The sequence below is a fragment of the Sciurus carolinensis genome, chromosome 12, assembly GCF_902686445.1.
Source record: "Sciurus carolinensis chromosome 12, mSciCar1.2, whole genome shotgun sequence".
NCBI classification, from domain to species: domain Eukaryota; kingdom Metazoa; phylum Chordata; class Mammalia; order Rodentia; family Sciuridae; genus Sciurus; species Sciurus carolinensis.
Window position 1 is genome coordinate 55,197,312 of NC_062224.1, and position 22,366 is coordinate 55,219,677.

Sequence of the window (22,366 nt, forward strand, 5' to 3'; positions counted from 1 at the left end):
TGACATGTCTGGTGAGGAGAAGGAAGTGAGGTTGAGTCAAAGAAGCCAACCATCCATGTTCTTGGAGGTAGGATGTCTGCTGTCACTGTGGACAGTATGCTCTCCCATGGCTCAGCTGGAAGATCCTACCTGTCGGCCTGTGCTCTCAAGAGGGCCTATCAACTGCACATACACAGGGAGGCAAATACAGGTGTACTGTTCCAAGGGACAAGAGTGAGACAATTAGGGTGCATAATCTCACAGAAAATGATTTAGCTTAGATTTGCCTGACCTATTCATTCTTAAAACCATAGGCCTTGGCAACCACTGTAGTTAATCAGCAGAATGAAGATTGTCTCTTACCATGTCGGATCATAAACCCAGGACCCTCACCTTCATCTTTTTTCACTGGTCCTCTAGCATGAGACCTAGAGAGTGTACCCAACTCCCATGGAAAACTTCATCTGGAATTCCCTTGAGAAACCAGAGTCTCATAAAAGCTACGCAAATGGGGATGAGAGAGGGGAGGGCCAAGGACTCACCAGTCACAATTTCTTTTGGTTGGAATCTCTCTTCTTCTCTGCTCCTTCTTGTGGAGGAGGCGGTTATTTTCTGACTTTGAGCTGCTATGAATAAATCTATGAATGTTCAAAAAAGAGAAGTAACTGAACAATAGCATTAGTACATTTCCAAATTCTAATTAGTATACATTTGGACCAATAGCAGTGAACCAAGTGCTATATAAACCCCAGCTGAGCGCTCTCATGAAGAAAACCTGCCGTGGCCACCTGTATTGCAGCAGGAAAGTTCTATTCCTGTTCCTCCATAAATCCTGTTACAGTGGAGACCAGCAGAGTCCAAGAGAGTCCCTTGTTAGACTTCAGAGCTGCAACGCTTCTCTGCTGCAGAGAACCCCAGCTTGTGCAGGCCCCCACCTGCCAGCAGAGCAGTGAATTGAGTTTCATTGCAGAACTCTGGTCAAAGATATTGTTATACGTTGGATTATTAGTAAGTAATGCTTTTTTTTTCTCCCCCACCCCTCCCACTCCTCTTTTCCCTCTATACAGTCCCTCCTTCCTCCATTTTTGCCCCCCTCCCACCCCCAATTATGTGTCATCATCCACTTATCAGTGAGATCATTGATCTTTTGGGTTTTCTGAGATTGGCTTATCTCACATTGCATGATATTCTCCAATTTCATCCATTTGCCTGTCAATGCCATAATTTTATCATTCTTTATGGCTGAGTAATATTTCATTGTATATATATATATATATATACCACAGTTTCTTTATCCATTCATCAATTGAAGGACATCTAGGTTGGTTCCACAATCTGGCTATTGTGAATTGAGCAGCTATGAACATTCATGTGGCTGTATCTCTGTAGTATGCTGATTTTAATTCCTTTGGGTATAGACCGAGAAGTGGGATAGCTGGGTCAAATGGTGGGTCCATTCCAAGTTTTCTAAGGAGTCTCCACACTGCTTTCCAGAGTGACTGCACTAATTTGCAGACCCACCAGCAATGTATGAGTGTACCTTTTTCCCCACATTCTCTCCAACACCTATTGTTGCTTGTTTTCTTGATAATCACCATTCTAATTGGGGTGAGATGGAATCTTGGGGTAGTTTTGATTTGCATTTCTCTTATTACTAAAGATGGTGAACATTTTTTCATATGTTTGTTGATTGCTTGTAGATCTTCTTCTGTGACATGTCTGTTCATTTCCTTAGCCCATTTGTAGATTGGGTTATTTGCATGCTTGGTGTAGAGTTTTTTGAGTTCTTTATAGATTCTGGAAATTAGTGTTCTATCTGAAGTATGAGTGGCAAAGATTTTCTCCCACTCTGTAGGCTCTCTCTTTGCATTGCTGAGCAAAGTTTGCTCAGAAAAGTTTCCTTTGCTGAGAGAAAGCATTTAGTTTGAATCTGTCCCAGTTATTGATTCTTGCTTTTATTTCTTGTGCTATGGGAGTCCTGTTAAGGAAGTCTGATCCTAAGCCAACAAGTTGAAGATTTGGACCTAATTTTTCTTCTATAAGATGCAAGGTCTCTGGTCTGATTTCGAGGTCCTTGATCCATTGTGAGTTGATTTTTATGCAGGGTGAGAGATAGGGGTTTAGATTCATTCTGTTGCATATGGATTTCTAATTTTCCCAGCACCATTTGTTGAAGAGACTATCTTTTCTTCATTGCATATTTTTGGCCCCTTTGTCTAGTATGAGAAAATTGTATTTATTTGGGTTCATGTCTGTGTCCTCTATTCTGTACAATTGATCTTCCTGTCTATTTTGGTGCCAATACCAAGCCGTTTTTGTTACTATTGCTTTGTAGTATAGTTAAAGTTCTGGTATTCCAATACCCCCTGCAATACCTTCATTCTTCCTGCTAAGGATTGCTTTAGCTATTCTGGGTTTCTTATTCTTCCAGATGAGTTTCGTGATTGCTTGCTCTATTTCTGTAACGTACATCATTGGGATTTTAATTGGAATTGCATTGAATCTGTATAGCACTTTTGGTAGTATGGTCATTTTGACAATATTAATTCTGCCTATCCAAGAACATGGGAGATCTTTCCATCTTCTAAGGTCTTCCTCAATTTCTTTCTTCAATGTTTTGTAGTTTTCATTGTAGAGATCTTTTACCTCTTTGGTTAGATTGATGCCCAAGTATTTTTTTTTTTTGAGGCTATTGCAAATGGAGTTGTTTCCCTCACTTCCCTTTCAGATGTTTCATCACTTTCATATAAAAATGCTTTAGCAGAATACTACAAAGATGCAGCCACATCAAAGTTCATAGCTGCTCAATTCACAATAGTCAGATTGTGGAACCAACTTAGATGCCCTTCAATTGGTGAATGGATAAAGAAACTGTAGTATATATACACAATGGAATATTACTCAGCCATGAAGAATAATAAAATTATAGCATTTGCAGGCAAATGGATGAAATTGGAGAATATCATGCTAAGTGAGATAAGCCAATCTCAAAAAAACCAAAAGACCAATGATCTCGCTGATAAGCAGATGATGACACATAATGGGGGGGAGGGGCAAGAATGGAGGAAGGAGGGACTATATAGAGGGAAAACAGGGGTGGGGGGTGGGAGGGTAGGGAAAAAAATAACAGACTGAATCAAACAGCATTACCCTATGTAAATGTATGATTACACAAATGGTATTCCTTTACTCCATGTACAAACAGAGAATCAACATGCATCCCATTTTTTTACAATAAAAATAAATTTAAAAAAAGAAAAAAAGAAAAAAAAATTAAAATGTCGATATTGAGAAAAAACAAAACAAAAAAATGCTTTAGATTTATGTGTGTTGATTTTATAGCCTGCTATTTTGCTGAATTCATTGATGAGGTCTAGAAGTTTTCCGGAGGAGTTTTTTGGATCCTCTAAACATAGAATCATGTCATCAGCAAATAGTGACAGATTAAGTTTCTCTTTTCCTCTTCATATCCCTTTAATTTCTTTAGTCTGTCTAATTGCTCTGACTAGAGTTTCGAGGACAATGTTGAATAGAAGTGGTGAAAGAGGACATCTCTGTCTTTTTCTGGTTTTTAAAGGGAATGCTTTCAGTTTTTCTCCATTAAGAATGATGTTGGATTTTCAAGATGGCGGACTAGAGGGCGGCTGCATTTCATGTTGCTCCAGGACGCAGGATTCAAAAGAGGAGATAGTGAGAGACTTGGGACCAACTCAAAGCCGCCAGGTGAGTCTCTCCTGTTGGGGAGGCGTCCCGGATGGGGCGGTAGCCCCGGAACGCAGGGAACTTTGTGAAGTAGAGTTGCTCAGCGAGACGCCCCTCCCCCCGCTGGAGCAGTAAACACGGACCACTGGGAACATCCTAGAGGAGGTGGCTCAGCACAGCGCTTGGACTCGGAGCAACCACTGGGGCTCCGGGCGGCTGCCTGAGGAGGAGCTGCATGGCGAGCTGTTTGGACTCAGAATGACCACTTCTGAACACCAGGGGGTTGCCCAGAGGAAGAGGAGAAATGCGGCTGGCCGCTTGGTCTAGGAGTGACTGCATCAGAGCCATAGGTGGTTGCCAGAGGAGGAGGTGAGTGGTGAGTTGTTTGGACTCAAAGCGACCGCTCCTGAACACCCAGGGGTTACCCTGAGGAGGAGGAGGAACAGGGTGGGTCACTTGGACTCGGAGTGACTGCCTAGGGCTATGGGTGGTTGGCGGGAGGAGGAGACACGAAGTGAGTTGCTTGAACTCCTAGTGACTGCGTCGGAAACCGGGTGGCTGTCCGGAGGAGGAGGTGTGTGGAGGGTCTCTGGGTCTCGGAGCTATTGTACGGGGCTCCAGGTGGCGGCTCAGAGGAGGGGCCGCACAGCCAGGCGATTAGGTGCAGAGCAGGGTCCCAGGACCTAGGCGGCTTCTTGCTGGAAGAGCTGCACAGAGACACGCCTAGGGGTGGAGCGAAGTTTCCAGGACTGCGGGCAGATTCTCTGAGGAGAGGCAGCCTAAGGAGACTCATCTGCGAAGGGTGAGGCTCCCAGGCCCAGGAGGTAGGTCCAGGCCCCTGGGAACGTTGCAGAGGAAGACAGCCCAGCCCAGGTGGTAGTTGTAGATTCAGGGGAACCTCTAGGAGGGGAACTGACCAGCGAGACCTCCCCACTGGGTGAGTCTTCCCCGCTGGGTGAGGTTTTCCCACAAGGACAGTAAAACCAGAGACACAAGCACAAACAGGCCTTGCCTCAACCTGCAGCCTAGTTCCCCTTTGGATGACCATTGGTCAACAAGTGGAGGCACCTCTGCCCACTATCAGGGAATATACTCCACCTGAGGGTCACCATCCCTAGAGAGGCAGCTTCCTTGTGGAGCACCACATTATCAACTTCCTCCAAGACTGCAGGATACTGAAGGATAAGAGGGGATATACTAGCAATCTTCAGGGACATTATAAGTCAATAGAGGAAATCTGCAATATCTTAAAGACCCACTGATTCCTGAACAATATGAGAAAATAAGGGAAGAAAATGCCCCAAACAAATCTAGATGTTACATCAATAAAATCCAACGACAGCATGGCAGAAGAAATGACAGAAAGGGAGTTCAGAATGTACATAATTAAAATGATCAGTGAAGCAAACGATGAGATGAAAGAGCAAATGCAGTCATTGAATGATGAGATGAAAGAGCAAATGCAGGCATTAAATGATGAGATGAAAGAGCAAATGCAGGCACTGAATGATAGCACCAATCGACAGTTAAAAGAGCAAATACAGGAAGCAAAAGATCATTTCAATAAAGAGTTAGAGATATTGAAAAAAAAAACAAACAGAAATCCTTGAAATGAAGGAAACAATAAACCAAATTAAGAACTCCATAGAAAGCACAACCAATAGGATAGAACACCTGGAAGACAGAACCTCAGATATTGAAGACAAAATATTTAACCTTGAAAACAAAGTTGAACAAACAGAGAAGATGGTAAGAAATCATGAACAGAATCTCCAAGAACTATGGGATATCATGAAAAGGCCAAATTTGAGAATTATTGGGATTGAGGAAGGCTTAGAGAAACAAACCAAAGGAATGAACAATCTATTCAATGAAATAATATCAGAAAATTTCCCAAATCTGAAGAATGAAATGGAAAATCAAGTTCAAGAGGCTTATAGGACTCCAAATACACAAAATTACAACAGACCCACACCAAGGCACATTATAATGAAAATACCGAATATACAAAGTAAAGGCAGAATTTTAAAGACTGTGAGAGAAAAGAACCAAATTACATTCAGGGGGAAACCAATACGGATATCAGCAGATTTTTCAATCCAGACCCTAAAAGCTAGAAGGGCCTGGAACAACATTTTTCAAGCTCTGAAAGAAAATGGATGCCAACCAAGAATCTTATACCCAGTAAAACTTACCTTCAAATTTGATGATGAAATAAAATTATTCCATGATAAACAAAAGCTAAAAGAATTTACAAAAAGAAAGCCAGCATTACAGAACATTCTTAGCAAAATATTCCATGAGGAAGAGATAAAAAACAAAGAAGCAAAAAAGCAAAGGGAGGAATTATCCTAAAGGAACTGTCAAATAAAGGAGGAACCAAGTTGTGTCAAATAAATAAATAAATAAATAAAATTTAAAAAATGAACCAAATGACCGGGAATACAAATCATATCTCAATAATAACCCTGAATGTTAATGGCCTGAATTCATCAATCAAAAGACATGGACTGGCAGATTGGATTAAAAAGAAAGATCCAACAATATGTTGCCTGCAAGAGACTCACCTCCTAGAAAGAGATACCCATAGACTAAAGGTGAAAGGATGGGGAAAAACATACTGTGCACATGGACTCAGCAAAAAAGCTGGAGTGTCCATCCTCATTTCAGATAATGTGGACTTCAAGCCAAAGTTAGTCAGAAGGGATAAAGAAGGACATTTCATACTGCATAAGGGAAGCATAAATCAGCAAGATATAACAATCATAAACATCTATGCCCCAAACACTGGCTCATCCATGTATGTCAAACAAATCCTTCTCAATTTTAGAAACCAAATAGACCGTAACACAATAATACTAGGTGATTTTAACATGCCTCTCTCACCACTGGACAGATCTTCCAAACAAAAATTGAACAAAGAAACCATAGATCTCAATAACACAATCAATAATTTAGACTTAACAGACATTTATAGAATATACCATCCAACCAAGAGCGAATACACTTTCTTCTCAGCAGCACATGGATCCTTCTCTAAAATAGACCATATATTATGCCACAACGCTAATGTTAGCAAATACAAGAAGATAGAGACACTACCTTGTATTCTATCAGATCATAATGGATTGAACTTAGAAATAAATGAAAGAGTAAAAAAACAGAAACTACTCCAACACCTGGAGATTAAACAATATGCTATTATATGATGAATGGATAACAGAAGATATTAGGAAGGAAATTAAAAAATTCTTAGAGGTAAATGAGAACAAAGAAACATCATATCAAAATCTCTGGGACACTATGAAAGCAGTACTTAGAGGAAAATTTATTTCATGGAGCGCATTTAATAAAAGAAGTAAAACTCAAAAAATAAATGACCTAACACTACAGCTCAAAGCCCTAGAAAAAGAAGAACAGACCAACACCAAAAGTAGTAGAAGACAGGAAATAGTTAAACTCAGAGCTGAAATCAACAAAATTGAAACAAAAGAAACAATACAAAAAATTGACAAAATAAATAGTTGGTTCTTCGAAAAAATAAACAAAATTGATAAACCTTTAGCCACACTAACAAAGAGAAGATGAGAGAAAACCCAAATTACTAAAATTCGGAATGAACAAGGAAATATCACAACAGACACGACTGAAATACAAAACATAATTAGAAGCTATTTTGAAAATCTATACTCCAACAAAATAGAAAATTTTGAAGACATCAACAGGTTTCTAGAGACATATGAATTGCCTAAATTGAACGAGGAGGACATACACAATTTAAATAGACCAATTTCAAGTAATGAAATAGAAGAAGTCATCAAAGGCCTACCAACAAAGAAAAGTCCAGGACCAGATGGGTTTTCAGCCGAGTTCTACAAAAGCCTTTAAAGAAGAGCTCATTCCAATACTTCTCAAAGTATTCCATAAAATAGAAGAGGAGGGAACCCTCCCAAACTCGTTCTATGAAGCCAATATCACCCTGATACCTAAACCAGACAGAGACACATCGAGGAAAGAAAATTTCAGACCAATATCCTTAATGAACATCGACACAAAAATTCTCAACAAAATTTTAGCAAATCGCATACAAAGACATATTAAAAAGATAGGGCACCATTATCAAGTGGGTTTCATCCCAGGGATGCAAGGTTGGTTCAACATCAGGATATCAATAAATGTAATTCACCATATCAATAGACTTAAAGTCAAGAATCACATGATTATTTTGATAGATGCAGAAAAAGCATTTGATAAAATACAGCACCCCTTCATGCTCAAAACACTAGAAAATTTAGGGATAGTGGGAACATTCCTTAACATTGTAAAGGCCATCTATGCTAAGCCCATGGCTAATATCATTCTAAATGGTGAAAAACTGAAAGGATTCCCCCTTAAAACTGGAACAAGGCAGGGATGCCCTCTTTCACCTCTTCTTTTCAATATCGTCCTTGAAACTCTAGCCAGAGCAATTAGACAGACCAAAGAAATTAAAGGGATACGAATAGGAAAAGAAGAACTCAAACTATCCCTGTTTCCTGATGATATGATTATATACTTAGAGGAACCAGGAAATTCCACCAGAAAACTTTTAGATCTCATAAGTGAATTCAGTAAAGTAGGGGGATATAAGATCAATGCACATAAATCTAAGGCATTTTTATACATAAGTGATGAATCTTCAGAAAGAGAAATTAGGAAAACTACCCCATTCATAATAGCATTGGAAAAAATAAAATACTTGGGAATCAATCTCACAAAAGAGGTGAAAGACTTCTACAGTGAGAACTACAGAACACTAAAGAAAGAAATTAAAGAAAACCTCAGAAGATGGAAAGATCTCCCATGTTCTTGGATAGGAAGAATTAATATTGTCAAAATGGCCATACTACCAAAAGTGCTATACAGATTCAATGAAATTCCAATTAAAATCCCAATGATGTACCTTACAGAAATAGAGCAAGAAATTATGAAATTCATCTGAAAGGATAAAAAACCCAGAATATCTAAAGCAATCCTCAATAGAAAAAGTGAAGCAGGGGCATCACAATACCAGATCTTCAACTCCACTACAAAGCAATAGTAACAATAACGGCATGGTATTGGTACCAAAATAGAAGGGTGGATCAATGGTACAGAATAGAGGACACGGACACAAACCCAATAAATACAATTTTCTCATACTAGACAAAGGGGCCAAAAATATGCAATGGAGAAAAGATAGCCTCTTCAACAAATGGTGCTGGGAGAATTGGAAATCCATATGCAACAGAATGAAACTAAACCCATATCTCTCACCATGCATGAAACTAAACTCAAAATGGATTAAGGACCTCAGAATCAGACCAGAGACCTTGCATCTTATAGAAGAAAAAGTAGGTCCAGAGCTTCAACATGTCGGCTTAGGACCAGACTTCCTCAACAGGACTCCCATAGCACAAGAAATAAAAGCAAGAATCAACAACTGGGATAGATTCAAACTAAAAAGCTTTCTCTCAGCAAAGGAAACTATCAGCAATGTGAAGAAAGAGCCTATAGAGTGGGAGAAAATCTTTGCCAATCATACTTCAGATAGAGCACTAATCTCCAGAATCTGTAAAGAACTCAAAAACTCTACACCAAGAATGCAAATAATCCAATTGACAAATGGGCTAAGGAAATGAATAGACTCTTCACAGAAGAAGATCTACAAGCAATCAACAAACATATGGAAAAATGTTCAACATCTCTAGTAATAAGAGAAATGCAAATCAAAACCACCCTAAGATTCCATCTCACCCCAATTAGAATGGCGATTATCAACAATACAAGCAACAACAGGTGTTGGCGATGATGTGGGGAGAAAGGTACACTCATACATTGCTGGTGGGGCTGCAAATTAGTGCAGCCACTCTGGAAAGCAGTGTGGAGACTCCTTAGAAAACTTGGAATGGAACCACCATTTGACCCAGCTATCCCACTCCTTGGCCTATACCCAAAGGACTTAAAATCAGCATACTACAGAGATACAGCCACATCAATGTTCATAGCTGCTCAGTTCACAATAGCCAGATTGTGGAACCAACCTAGATGTCCTTCAGTTGATGAATGGATAAAGAAACTGTGGTATATATATACAATGGAATATTACTCAGCCATAAAGAATGATAAAACTATGGCATTTGCAGGCAAATGGATGAAATTGGAGAATATCATGCTAAGTGAGATAAGCCAATCTCAAAAAACCAAAGGACAAATGATATCGCTAATAAGTGGATGATGACACATAATGGGGGGTGGGAGGGGTTAGTGTTAGGGTTAGAGTTAGTGTTAGGGAGGGGGGCAAGAATGGAGGAAGGAAGGACTGTATAGAGGGTAAAGAGGGTTGGGAGGGGTGGGGGGAAGTGAAAAAATAACAAAATGAATCAAACAGCATTACCCTATGTAAATTTATGATTACACAAATGGTATGCCTTTAAACCATGTAAAAACAGAGAAACAACATGTATCCCATTTGTTTACAATAAAATAAAATAAAAAAAAAAAGAAAGAATGATGTTGGCCACGGGCTTAGCATAAATAGCCTTTACAATGTTCAGGTATGTTCCTACTATCCCTATTTTTTCTAGTGTTTTGAGCATGAAGGGGTGTTGTACCAGAGAAGATGGTAAGAAATTATGAACAGAATCTCCAAGAACTATGGGACATCATGTAAATACCAAATTTAAGAATTATTGGGATTAAGGAAGGCACAGAGGTACAAACCAAATGAATGAACAACCTATTCAATGAAATAATAGCAGAAATTTCCCAAACCTGAAGAATGAAATGGAAAATCAAATACAAGAGGCTTACAGAACACCATATGCACAAAATCACAACAGATCCACACCAAGGCACATTAAAATGAAAATGCCTAACATTAGAAATAAAGATAGGATTTTGGAGGCCAACAGAGAAAGGCATCAGATTACATATAAGGGAAACCAATATGGATGGCAGCAGACTTCTCAGCCCAGACTCTAAAAGCTAGAAGGGCCTGGAACAACATATTTCAAGCTCTGAAAAAACATGGTTGCCAACCAAGAATCCTATACCCAGCAAAACTAACCTTCAGATTTGAAGATGAAATAAAATCTTCCATGATAAACAAAAGTTAAAATAATTTACAAATAGAAAGCCAGCACTACAAAATATTCTCAACAAAATATTCCATGAGGAGGAAATGAAAAATAACAATGTAGGTCAGCAAAGAGGGGAACTACCTTAGAGAAAAACCACTCAAAGGAGAAACCAAGTCAACTTAAAAACCAAAAATAAGACCAAATGACTGGGAATACAAATCATATCTCAATAATAACCCTGAACGTTAATGGCCTAAACTCATCAACCAAAAGACATAAAAGACATAGACTGACCAGAATGGATTAAAAAGAAAGACCCAACAATATGATGCCTGCAAGAGACTCATTTCATAGAAAAAGACATCCACAGACAAAAGGGAAAAGGCCTACCACACACATGGACTCAGTAAAAAAGCGGGGGTTTCCATCCTTATATCAGATAAAGTTGACTTCAAGCCAAAGTTAGTTAGAAAGGATAAAGAAGGACATTTCATACTGCTTAAGGGAACCATAAATCAGGAAGACATAACGATTGTAAATATTTATGCCCCAAACAATGGTGCATCCCTGTACATCAAACAAATCCTTCTCAATTTCAGGAATCAAATAGACCACAACACAATAATTCTGGGTGACTTTAACACTCTGCTGTCACCACTAGATAGATCTTCCAAACAAAAACCAACCAAAGAAACCATAGAACTCAATAACACAATCAATAACATAGACTTAATAGACATATATAGAATATTCTATCCTTCAATGAGTGGATTCACTTTCTTGTCAGCAGCACATGGAACCTTCTCGAAAATAGAGCATATGTTATGCCACAAAGCAGCTCTTAGGAAATGAAAAAAAATAGAGATACTGCCTTGTGTTCTATCAGATCATAATGGACTAAGAGTAGAAATCAATGACAAAATAAAAAACAGAAATTTCTCCACACCTGGAGACTAAATAATAGGCTATTGAATGAAACATGGATAACAGAAAACATCAGGGAGGAGATAAAAAAATTCTTAGAGGTCAATGAGAATGACGATACAACATATCAAAATCTCTGGGACACTTGAAAGCAGTAGTAAGAGGAAAAGTAGAAAGAGGAAAATTCATTGCATGGAGCACATTCCAGAAAAGAATGAAAAGTTCTAACATTACAGCTCAAAGCTCTAGAAAAAGAACAACAGAATAACAGCAAAAGTAGTAGAAGACAGGAAATAATTAAAATCAGAACTGAAATCAATGAACTTGAAACAAAAGAAACTATTCAAAAAATTGACAAAACAAAAAGTTGGTTCTTTGAGAAAGTAAACAAAATAGACAAACCCTTAGCCACACTAACAAAGAGAAGGAGAGTGAAAACTGAAATTACTAAAATTCGTGATGAAAAAGAAAATATAATGACAGACACCGCTGAGATACAGAACATAATGAGAAGCTACTTTGAAAATCTGTATTCCAACAAAATAGAAACTACTGAAGACATTGACAAATTTCTAGAGACATATGCTCCTCCCAAACTGAACCAGGAGGACATACACAATTTAAACAGATCAATATCAAGCAACGAAATAGAAGAAGCCATTAAAAACCTACCATCCAAGAAAAGCCCAGGACCAGACAGATTCTCAACCGAGTTCTACAAGAACTTCAAAGAAGAGCTCATTCTAATACTTCTCAAAGTATTCTAGAAAATAAAAAAGGAGGGTACCCTACCAAACTCATTCTATGAAGCTAATATCACCCTCATACCCAAATCAGGAAAAGACACATCAAGGAAAGAAAATTTTAGACCAATATCCTTGATGAATATAGATGCAAAGATCCTTAACAAATATTGGCAAACCGTATCCAAAAACATATTAAGACAGTTGTGCACTACGATCAAGTGGGGTTCATCCCTGGAATGCAAGGATGGTTTAACATCCATAAATCAATAAATGTAATCCATCATGTCAATAGACTTAAGGATAAGTAATGCTTTTTAAATTTCTCAGTTTTAATTCCTTATAGTGAAAATTCTGGAATTTCTGCTGAGATGAGAAAGTTTGATAGATTGGTCTTATGCCATAAGGGTTAATGGGATGTGTTTGTGGAGAACTGTCCCTTTCCTGAGAATTGACAGATCTGCAAATGGCAGCTGTGGTGGTGGAAGCAGAAGCAATAGGATGGTGACTGGAAGGGGCTGCTGTCAAACCACAATGCTGGTGACCTGACCTAGCAGGAGTGGGACCCAGAGGAGGACCAGGAGGGGACCCAGCCATCCCTTAAGAAGGGTGATCTGTGGCTTTTATTAGAATCTGTCTAGGTTCTTATTGCACTTGTGTCTTGGTGGGTCATAGGAATAGAATGACAAGATACTCCCTGACCGCATGGAATATCATTAGGTCTTAGATTATAAAGAGGGACCTTTATCACATACTCACACAATAGGTGTGTTTATATTTCCTTCACCCATGTACCTTGACATCCAAAAGGCAAGATGTGGATGGGAGGTGGGGAAATAGAATCTGAAATATTTTGGCAGGACTGCAGAGTCATGATGTATTATACCAAATGGGGGTGGGACAGGAAGAGAGCTGCTTCAGGAAACTGGGCACATTGACATCTGGCAGAGTTCAGGCTCCAATGGCGCTGATGAGACCTGTGAGATCAGGTGGTTTCATACTCATCTTACAGGAGAGGTGGCCCATAGCTCTCCTCAGACAGGGCTGACAGTCCCTACAGAGTAAGCATACTGTCTGAAAAGCAATGACAACATAAATCCAAGAGGGAAGCTCAGTGCCTAGCATGACTATGGTAAACCCCACTCACTTTAAAAGAACACCTGTGAAAAACTGCACACTTCAGATTTCAAGTTCACTCCCATCTCTCGCTACCCTAGTCCACAGCATTTGCATTGTAGAGAGAAAGATTTCTTTGATTCATTGTACATAATTTCAGGAAGTTGGTTTAAAAAACACCTGCTCTAAGCTGGAGACTGAAGCAACAAGTTGGAAAATGATGATTTATTCAGTTTCTAATAACCTCTTGTTATTGACTGCAGTAAGACAAATCCATTGAGTCCCATAGTGGATGCAGACAAGCTGAGTGACACCTAGAGCATTTCTTTCTCTTGCAATTGGGGTAGGGAATGTGAAGGAAGCTCTGCCAACAGACCAGTCCAGGAATCCAAATGCAGTGGTCAGCCCTCCCATGAACGGCTCAGCCTCAGGGGCCTCTGGAATTCTAGTGACAGTCACTCCCCACCTTGCATGCAACTCTGGTTTTCAGATATTCTGGAAGGAAGATGGGCAGTGGGGACTGTGGATCTCAAACCAGGTCTCTAAGTTTTGCCCTCTGTGCAGGGTCCTCTCCATTTGATTCTTACCATGTGAGATTTTGTTGAATACAGAGAATACATCACTGTAAGGATTTTTCAAAGGTAAGTTAAGTTACTGAGCAGGTGTTGTTGAAAATGGGAGGGGCACAATATCCACTCCAATGAGTTAAAAAGAGATTATGGTCCCCCAGAAAATGCATGCAAGATTAACTAGCCCAAATTGTCCCAACTCAGAGACTGTTGGGTTCTCTACTTTAGACCAGAGTTTGTGAAAGAGAGGCTAATTCATTGTCATTCATGTATCCCCAAGGATTGGTGCACAGTAAGTTTTGTGTGAGCATCTGTATACTGAACTCTAGTAGGATAAAAAAAAAAAAAAAAACCTTTCATTTGGAAATAATATTAATTTTACAGAATAAATGGAAGTGTTGGTCAAATGACACTCGTATATACTTGACCCAGGTTCACTCTTATTTGTTAACATCAGTTTCTACATTTGTTCTTTTTCTCTCTATGCTTCTTTCTTTATTCATAGTATTACTATTTCTTCCTGAACCACTTGAGAGTAAGTTGCATATGTCATTGCTGTTTATCCTTAAGTACCTCTGCATGTTTTCTAAGACTCAAGATATTCTCTACAAACCTGTGTTGTTGATTCCCTTTATTTTAGCAGACAGTACATCATCTACCCTACTGCCTATATTCCCACTGTCTCAATTATTCCAAAATATTCTCTATAGCTTATTCTCTCCCTCCAGTACAGGACCCAGTCCACGATCAGGTGCTACAATTATTGTCACATGTCTTTAATCTTCCCCATAATACATTCTTTGTCATTTATGACATTGACTTTTTATGAATATAGTCCCAACTCTTCTGTATTGCTATGGGTATATATTCTGGATGTGGGTCTGACTTTTTTCTCCACATCTCTCAGACAGTACATATTTGCAAGGACTTAGTTGGTGTCTGGCTTATTATCATGGGATCTGGCTCATCACCTCAGATCAATAGACCAAATTTTTCACTAAGGAGATGAACCAGGAACCAAGAGTCCCACTATGCTGAATCTGCTGCAAATTGCCAACTTGAGTATTAGAATGGTACCATCAAGGTACCAGCTTTGAGATGACAGCCTGGGTGTTTGGAATGCTCTGTTTCAAGATGCAGCATGTACTCTGAACCAGTGGCTATGTTATGAGGCTGTGTCCCTGAGAAATCAAATAAATGGGCATGGCAACCAGGGATAAATGTAGAATTGGTCATTTTTCCTTGCTGTTTTGACATGTTTCACATTCTCTTGGGGGTGAGGAACTTCTATCAAGGAACATCTGAAAAGAATACACCTCAATTTAAGGCTATGGTTGCCTCCTGGTCATTTTGGGCTCCTCCAGTAGACAGAGGTGTTACTGTACTGGTGGTGATAATTGACTCTGATCATCATGGAAAGTTAAGGTTATAGCTACATATAGCTACATAATGAGGTAGGGAAGATGTCCGAGTCCCTTTTTTGTACCATAACTCTATATCTAAGTTTGGGTGATTACTGTAGAATGGAAAATTGTTTCCCACAGTTCTGGAAGTCAGAAGTGGGAAATGTTTTTGTCCCAGTGACTGTGTCCTCATTTGGCAGAAAAGTGGAAATGAGAAAACCCACAAAAGTCTTTATTTTCATTAATTTAATCTTATTTTAGTGCTATGAAATATTTAAAGAAACCCAGGAGTTTTTTTTTTTTTAATTTATGGATTATTTTTAGTTATACATGACAAGAGATTCCATTTTGCTATAATTATACAACATGAAATATATTTTATTCTAGGTAGAATCTCCTTCTTATGGATGTACTTGATGATGTGATTCATGGTGTTGTTTTCATATACGTACATGGGGAAAGTATGTCAGATTCAATCTGCTCTCTTTCCTTTTTCGCTCCTTCTTTCCCTCCATTTCTCACTGTCTAATCTACTGTGCTTCTAGTCTTCCCCTCACCTCCCTTTATTATATGTTAGCTTCCATATAGCAGAGAAAACCTTTGACTGTTGTCTTTTGGGGACTCTTATTTAGCAGGATAGTCTCCAGATCCATCCATTTGCTTGCAAATTTCATAGTCATTCTTTATTGCTGAGTAATAGTCCATTGTGTATATGTACCACATTTTCTCTATTCATTTATCTATTGAAGGTAACCTACGTTGGTTCCATAGCTATTGTGAACTGAGTTGCTATAAACATTGATGTGGTTGTGTCACTGTAGTATGCTGAGGAGTGGTTATATACTGAGGAGTGGGAGAACTGGGTTAAATGGTGGTTCCACTCCAAGTTTTCTGAGAAATATCCATTCTGTTTTCCAGACTATGTCACCCAAATTTGCATTCCCACCAGCAATGTATGAGTGTACCTTTTACACCACATCCTCACCAACCTTTATTGTTACTTGTATTCTTGATAATCACCATTCTGACTGCAATGAAATGGAATCTCAGTGTAATTTTAATTTTCATTTCTCTAATGGCTAAAAATGTTGAACATATTTTCCTAGATTTATTGACTATTCATGTTTCTTCTGTGAAGTGTCTGTTCAGTTCCTTTGCCTATTTATTCACTGGGGGTTATTTGGTTTTTGTTTTGTTTTGTAATTTTGGTGTTACTTTTTTTCAATAGTCTTTATATGTAGTCTTTTTGGAATAGTTTTTATATAGTTTGGAAATTAATGCTCTGAGTTGCAAGTGGCAAATATTTTATCCCATTTGGTAGGCTTTCTCTTCATGCTTTTGATTATTTCCTTTGCTGTGAGGAATCTTTTTAGTTTGATGTTGTCCCATTTATTAATTCTTGATTTTACTACTTGCACTTTGAGAGTCTTATTGAGGAAGTCAATGCCTGAGCCAATATATTGAAGTGCTAGGTGTGCATTTTCTTCTAGTACATGCAGGGATTCGGGTCTAAAACCTAGGTCCTTGGTCCATTTTGAGCTGAGTTTTTACAAGTCCCTCTTATATAAGCTCCGATCCATTAATTAGGGTTCATGACATAAACAGCAAGACCTTACATCTTAATACCATCAGAAGGAAGATTAAGTTTCAACATGAACTCATGGGAAACACCATTGTGCAAACCCCAGCAGAGGGGGACGCCTCGAGCCTAGAAGATATTCATCTGAAACCTCTTGGTGGTTCCATACATTGGTTACAGAAAATGAAATGATAAAAACCACAGCCTGACAAAGACATTATTCCCAAGACTCAGATCCCTTTAAAGAAGATTTGAATTCCCCATCGGGAGCAACTGAAATTCTAGAGCAACTGAAATGCTAATCACGGATGAAAGGAATCTAGAATGAGTAGTGGAGGAGGAAGATGAACACCAATTAGCTTTGAGACCAACTGCAGCATTGAGGTTGTAACACACCTCTACTATTTGGAAGTGAGGATCTTCTTCTTGCTAGAAGGATCTTCTAGTTAATGTTTCCACTAACACTTCCATTGCAAGCATTTTTGCAAATTGTTTTTATCAGCAAGTGTTTGTTACTTGAAGGACACGGTAAACTTATCAAGAAGGAGGATGAATTTGAGTTGGGGCCACACCTGTGTCCCGTGGCATCCCTCTACATACCAGGGACGTTTTAGTGGTAACAAGGAGACTTTTCTCTGGTTTGAAGAACACATTTATTCTGCTTTCTGGGCAAGCTAGAAGTGTTGGGAAGCTTCATGGCCCTGGAAAGTAGATCTGAACTCACGATAGATGGGGAGTTGGTGGGAAAAAAACCTTTTCAGACCTTCATTGTCTCCCCGAGGACCTCCAGCATTAGTTGCCCTCAATTGTAGCTGCCTGGTTCATGAATCCTTTTTTGGTTTATTTACTTTTCCCACCACATATTTCTAGTTTCCTGTTTATATTTTCTGGCTTCACTTCCTAAATCTCCTTGTTTGAAGTCCTGCTTCTCCAGACATCCAAACTAAGACTGCACTTCAAAGTTCTCATGGCGATTCCATCTCACTCTAGTCAGAACGACAATTATCAAGAATACAAGTAACGATAAATGTTGGCGAGGACGTAGGGGGAAAGGTACACTCATATGTTGCTGGTGGGACTTCAAATTGGTACAACCACTCTGGAAAGCAGTGTGGAGGTTCCTCAGAAAATGTGGAATGGAACCACCATTTGAACCAATTATCCCACTCCTCTGTTTACACCCAAAAGACTTAACATTAGCATACTACAGTGACACAACCACACCAGTATTTATAACAGCTCAATTCACAATAGCTAAACTGTGGAACCAGCCTAGGTGCCCTTCAACAGATGAATGGATAAAGAAAATGTGGTACATATACACGATGGAATATTACTCAGCCATAAAGAGAAATGAAATTATGGCATCTGCAGTAAATGGATAGAACTGGAGACTCTCAAGCTAAGTGAAATAAACCAACCCCCCCAAAACCAAAGGTGGAATGTTTTCTTTGATATGTGGAAGCTAACTTACAATAAGTCAGGCGGTGGGGGGGTGTAGGGAAGAGTAGAAGTACCTTGGATTAGACAAAGGGGAATGAAGGGATGGGAGGGCAGATTGCAATAGGAAATACAGAATGAATCAGACATTACTTTCCTATGCATATATGAATACAAGACCAATGTAATTCAACATCATGTACAACCAGCAGAATGGGAAGTTATACTCCATATATGTATAATATGTCAAAACACATCCTACTATTATATATAACTAATAAGAACAAATTTTTTAAAAAATTTTAATAGACAACTAAGGAAAGGGTAAGCTACCAGGTATGAGAGTTTTTTGTAAAACGTGTATCAGACAAAATACCTGTGCCTAGAATATAATAATCCTTTTTACAGCTCAATAAGAAGACAACTATTACAGTTGGACCTAGAATGCCCCCCCCAACCAAGGATCATGTGTTTGTTGATAATTAAGCAGTGTTCAGAGGTGGTCATTAGGAAAGTCACAGGATCATGAGGGCTCTGATCGCATCAGTGTATTAATCCATTTGGAGACTCATAATCTGATAGCATCTTTGAGTGGTGGTGAAAACTGTAGGCCATTGTGCCTAGTTGGAAGAAGTGAGTCACTGGGGGTTTGTATAGGGAAGGTATATCTTGCCCTGGCCCCTTCTAGGATTGCTGCTTCCCCAGGTGCCAGGAGCTGAGACGATTTCCTCTGCCAAATCCTCTGCCATGCTGATCTGCCTCACCTCAGGTCCAAAGCAAGGGAGTCAGCCAACAATCAACTGAATCTGCGGGACTCATGAGCCAAAGTGAACCTTTCTTCCTTTAAGGTAACTTTTTCAATATTATGCCACAACAATAAAAATCTACCACAACAGACCAATTTTTAGAAAATGGATAAAAAATATTTAAAAGACACTTCCAAAAACAGAGATGGTAAATAAACACATGAAAAGGTGATGACAGCATTAATCATCAATAAATGCAAATTCTATCTATAATGAGATAATAAGAAAGAAATAACAGGGCCTTAGAGAAGCTGCCTTTGCTCAAACCAGTGACTCTTCACTTAGACCTCCCGGTGCCCAGTGGGCAACTGAGAACTGGGTGTAGATTGGCATCTCTGCCTTCATGTGTGTCTGCATTTATTACCTTGAACTTGTCACACTCTCAGCTCTGCACATAGGCATGTTGATCACTTTAGGAGTGCTCATGTAAATCAGATGATATCAGATTAAACAGCCCTAAATTTATCTAATCTAGATTGTCTGTTTGGAAAACTGATGTAACATGTGCAGCATCCTGTTTCAGACCCAGAGTGGCACTTAGAAGCATTAGTCCTTGTCCTCACCTTCCAGGAAACCACCTCCACACCATTGGTGATACCAAAAGCTCTGTCCTTATATGTACAATGCCAATCCAACAACAAGGATAAGGTTTTGGAAAAGAAAGGAAAGGAGGAAAGGAGAGAAAGAAAGGAAAGGAAAAGAAAGGAGGAACTAAGGAAAGAAGGGAAAAAAGAAAAATGAAAAAAATAAGGAAGGTAGGAAGGAAGAAAGAAAGAAAAAAAGAAAGAAAGAGAAAAAGAAAAAGAAGAGTTGTTTTTCTTTAATTTGGTAGCAATGAAAATATGCTATGGACTCCTGTCCCAGAGACACAAGGATTCTGGCTGCTAGGGGGAAGAGTGGTGTTTTGAAAAGGGCATAGAAAAGCTACATTCCAGCTGTCCCTGTCCAGAGTCAGAATTCACTGGGAGATGGGCATTGCTTAGATATGCAGGTGCCAGCCCCAGAGTCTGGATTCCTTCATTCTTGTGGTTCATAAACCAATGGACAGATAACAGATTGTGTTGGGAAGAAGTTAACTTTGCTTCCTTCATGTCTAGGGAGAGGGGAGGAAGAAGAGAAAGAAATAGCAGCAAGGGTTAAACACAGATGGAGTGGACTCTCGTGACAGTGGTGAGATGGCCACCCTAAGCACAAGCAATTGTCTCAGGGCAAGGGACCAATTGACTCAATCAATCCATCTTCCAGGATCCCAGGTCTGACAGCTAAACATCTGGGCAGCAAATGGAACCTGCCCCTTTCTTCTCCAGAGCCACCTGGCAGAACCAGAACCAAGGGAACCATCAACTGGACCACAGTCAATTAAGACACTCAATTAGGCGTGACTGTGACCCCTGCCCCAATTCTTCCTGGAAACTTAGAGCGCATGGTAGTGACCCAAAACAGGGCAGAGATGCCAGAGCCCATGCTGCCTTCCCAATGTGGCCGTCCTGCTTTCTCTGTTGTTTTCTGTTTGGCTTTGGGACAGGTGGCCAGATGTTGTGTGTTGGGCCTCTGGAACAGGACTGCAGTAACAAAGGAGTATTAAACGGTCTATTAACAGGACTGACAGTGAAGCAAAAATGAAGGACAGGCAGTTAGTGTAGATAGGTGATCTGGGTCACACAGGAGAGATAAAAACTGACTTGGGTCTGGGGAGACAGAGACGGCCTCTGGGGCACTGAAATGCTGATGCCTCCAGAGCCCTTCCTCCACCCATTACCAAGGCCACCTGCCTGTACTGGTCCTCCCAAAAGGCTGCTAGTGAAGCGCCTGGGGCTCCCTTCCCACCAGGGATTGCTCCGCCACTTGGTCCTTCCCCCTTGCCCATTTGCTTCCCACCTGTTGGTGAATGCCCCCTGGTCACACAGGCAGGATGGGGAGAGATAAGGGGGAAAGGAGGCCATGAGAACCAAGAGAATGTAAAATTGATAAAAGCAACCGGACACTCCCCACTTCTTTGGGCTACCAGCTCTGGCCCCCTTCTCTGCAGAGAAGTCTGTGTTACTGTTCTTTAAATAAAACTTGCTTTCTACTCTTGCTTGAGTGTTTCTTGGGTATTCAAACTTCAGCATCTGGGGGAATGGAGCTCAGCCCTGACTGGTTTTCATCACGGGCGACATCAAGAGTTACTTGAGTACTAGTGAAAATGGGAAGCAACTGACTCTTCCTAACCTTGGTACAAATGGAAACTGGTAACCACTCTGGTGGCTTCAGAGTTAAACATCCACGTACTACAGGATCCAGACAATCTATAGGCATCACCCACGTGCACTTGAACCCCAAATGCACATCCACATGCTGCTCTCACGGCCACACCAACCAGCACGTGGCACACAGGCTTGGTCTGAGTGCGTCCTTGGCTTCTTCCATCTCATTTATCTAGTTACTCACTTACATTGTGTGTGACACCAGTGCTGGTCTGCAACAATTTTAAACACACTTAACAGTCATCCTTCAGCCTGGGGACAGGAGAAGCCCTGGACTGGATGGCTTGCCAGCCTGGACACAGCAATTGGATATTCCCTACAGCAAGAAGGTAGGAACAGAAACTCCTTCTGCCTCATCTACTGGGCTCACAAGGGCTTCCTCTCCATTCACACTGACATGATGTAAATATCAACCCAATCCTTCTGAAGCCGGAAATTGGCATTGATACAGAGAACGTGCATACTTTACTCATTGGCAAATACTTTTTCCACGTTCCAGAAACTGACTAAATTCATTAATTTCATCTTGTCTAACCTCTGGAAATGGGGGAAAATTTCTTCTAAACCTTATCAGGAGCTTAGAGTAGTAGCTCAGTGGTGAGTTTGCACATAGCATGCACAATGTCCTGGATGTGACCTCAGCACCAATAAATAAATATTTGCAACATTTATAAAAAATCAATTTTAAGCAACCTCCTATTATGGTAATGTAAGTCAAAAGTGAAAGAAAAATGTGCTGGATTCCCCATTTGGACCCAG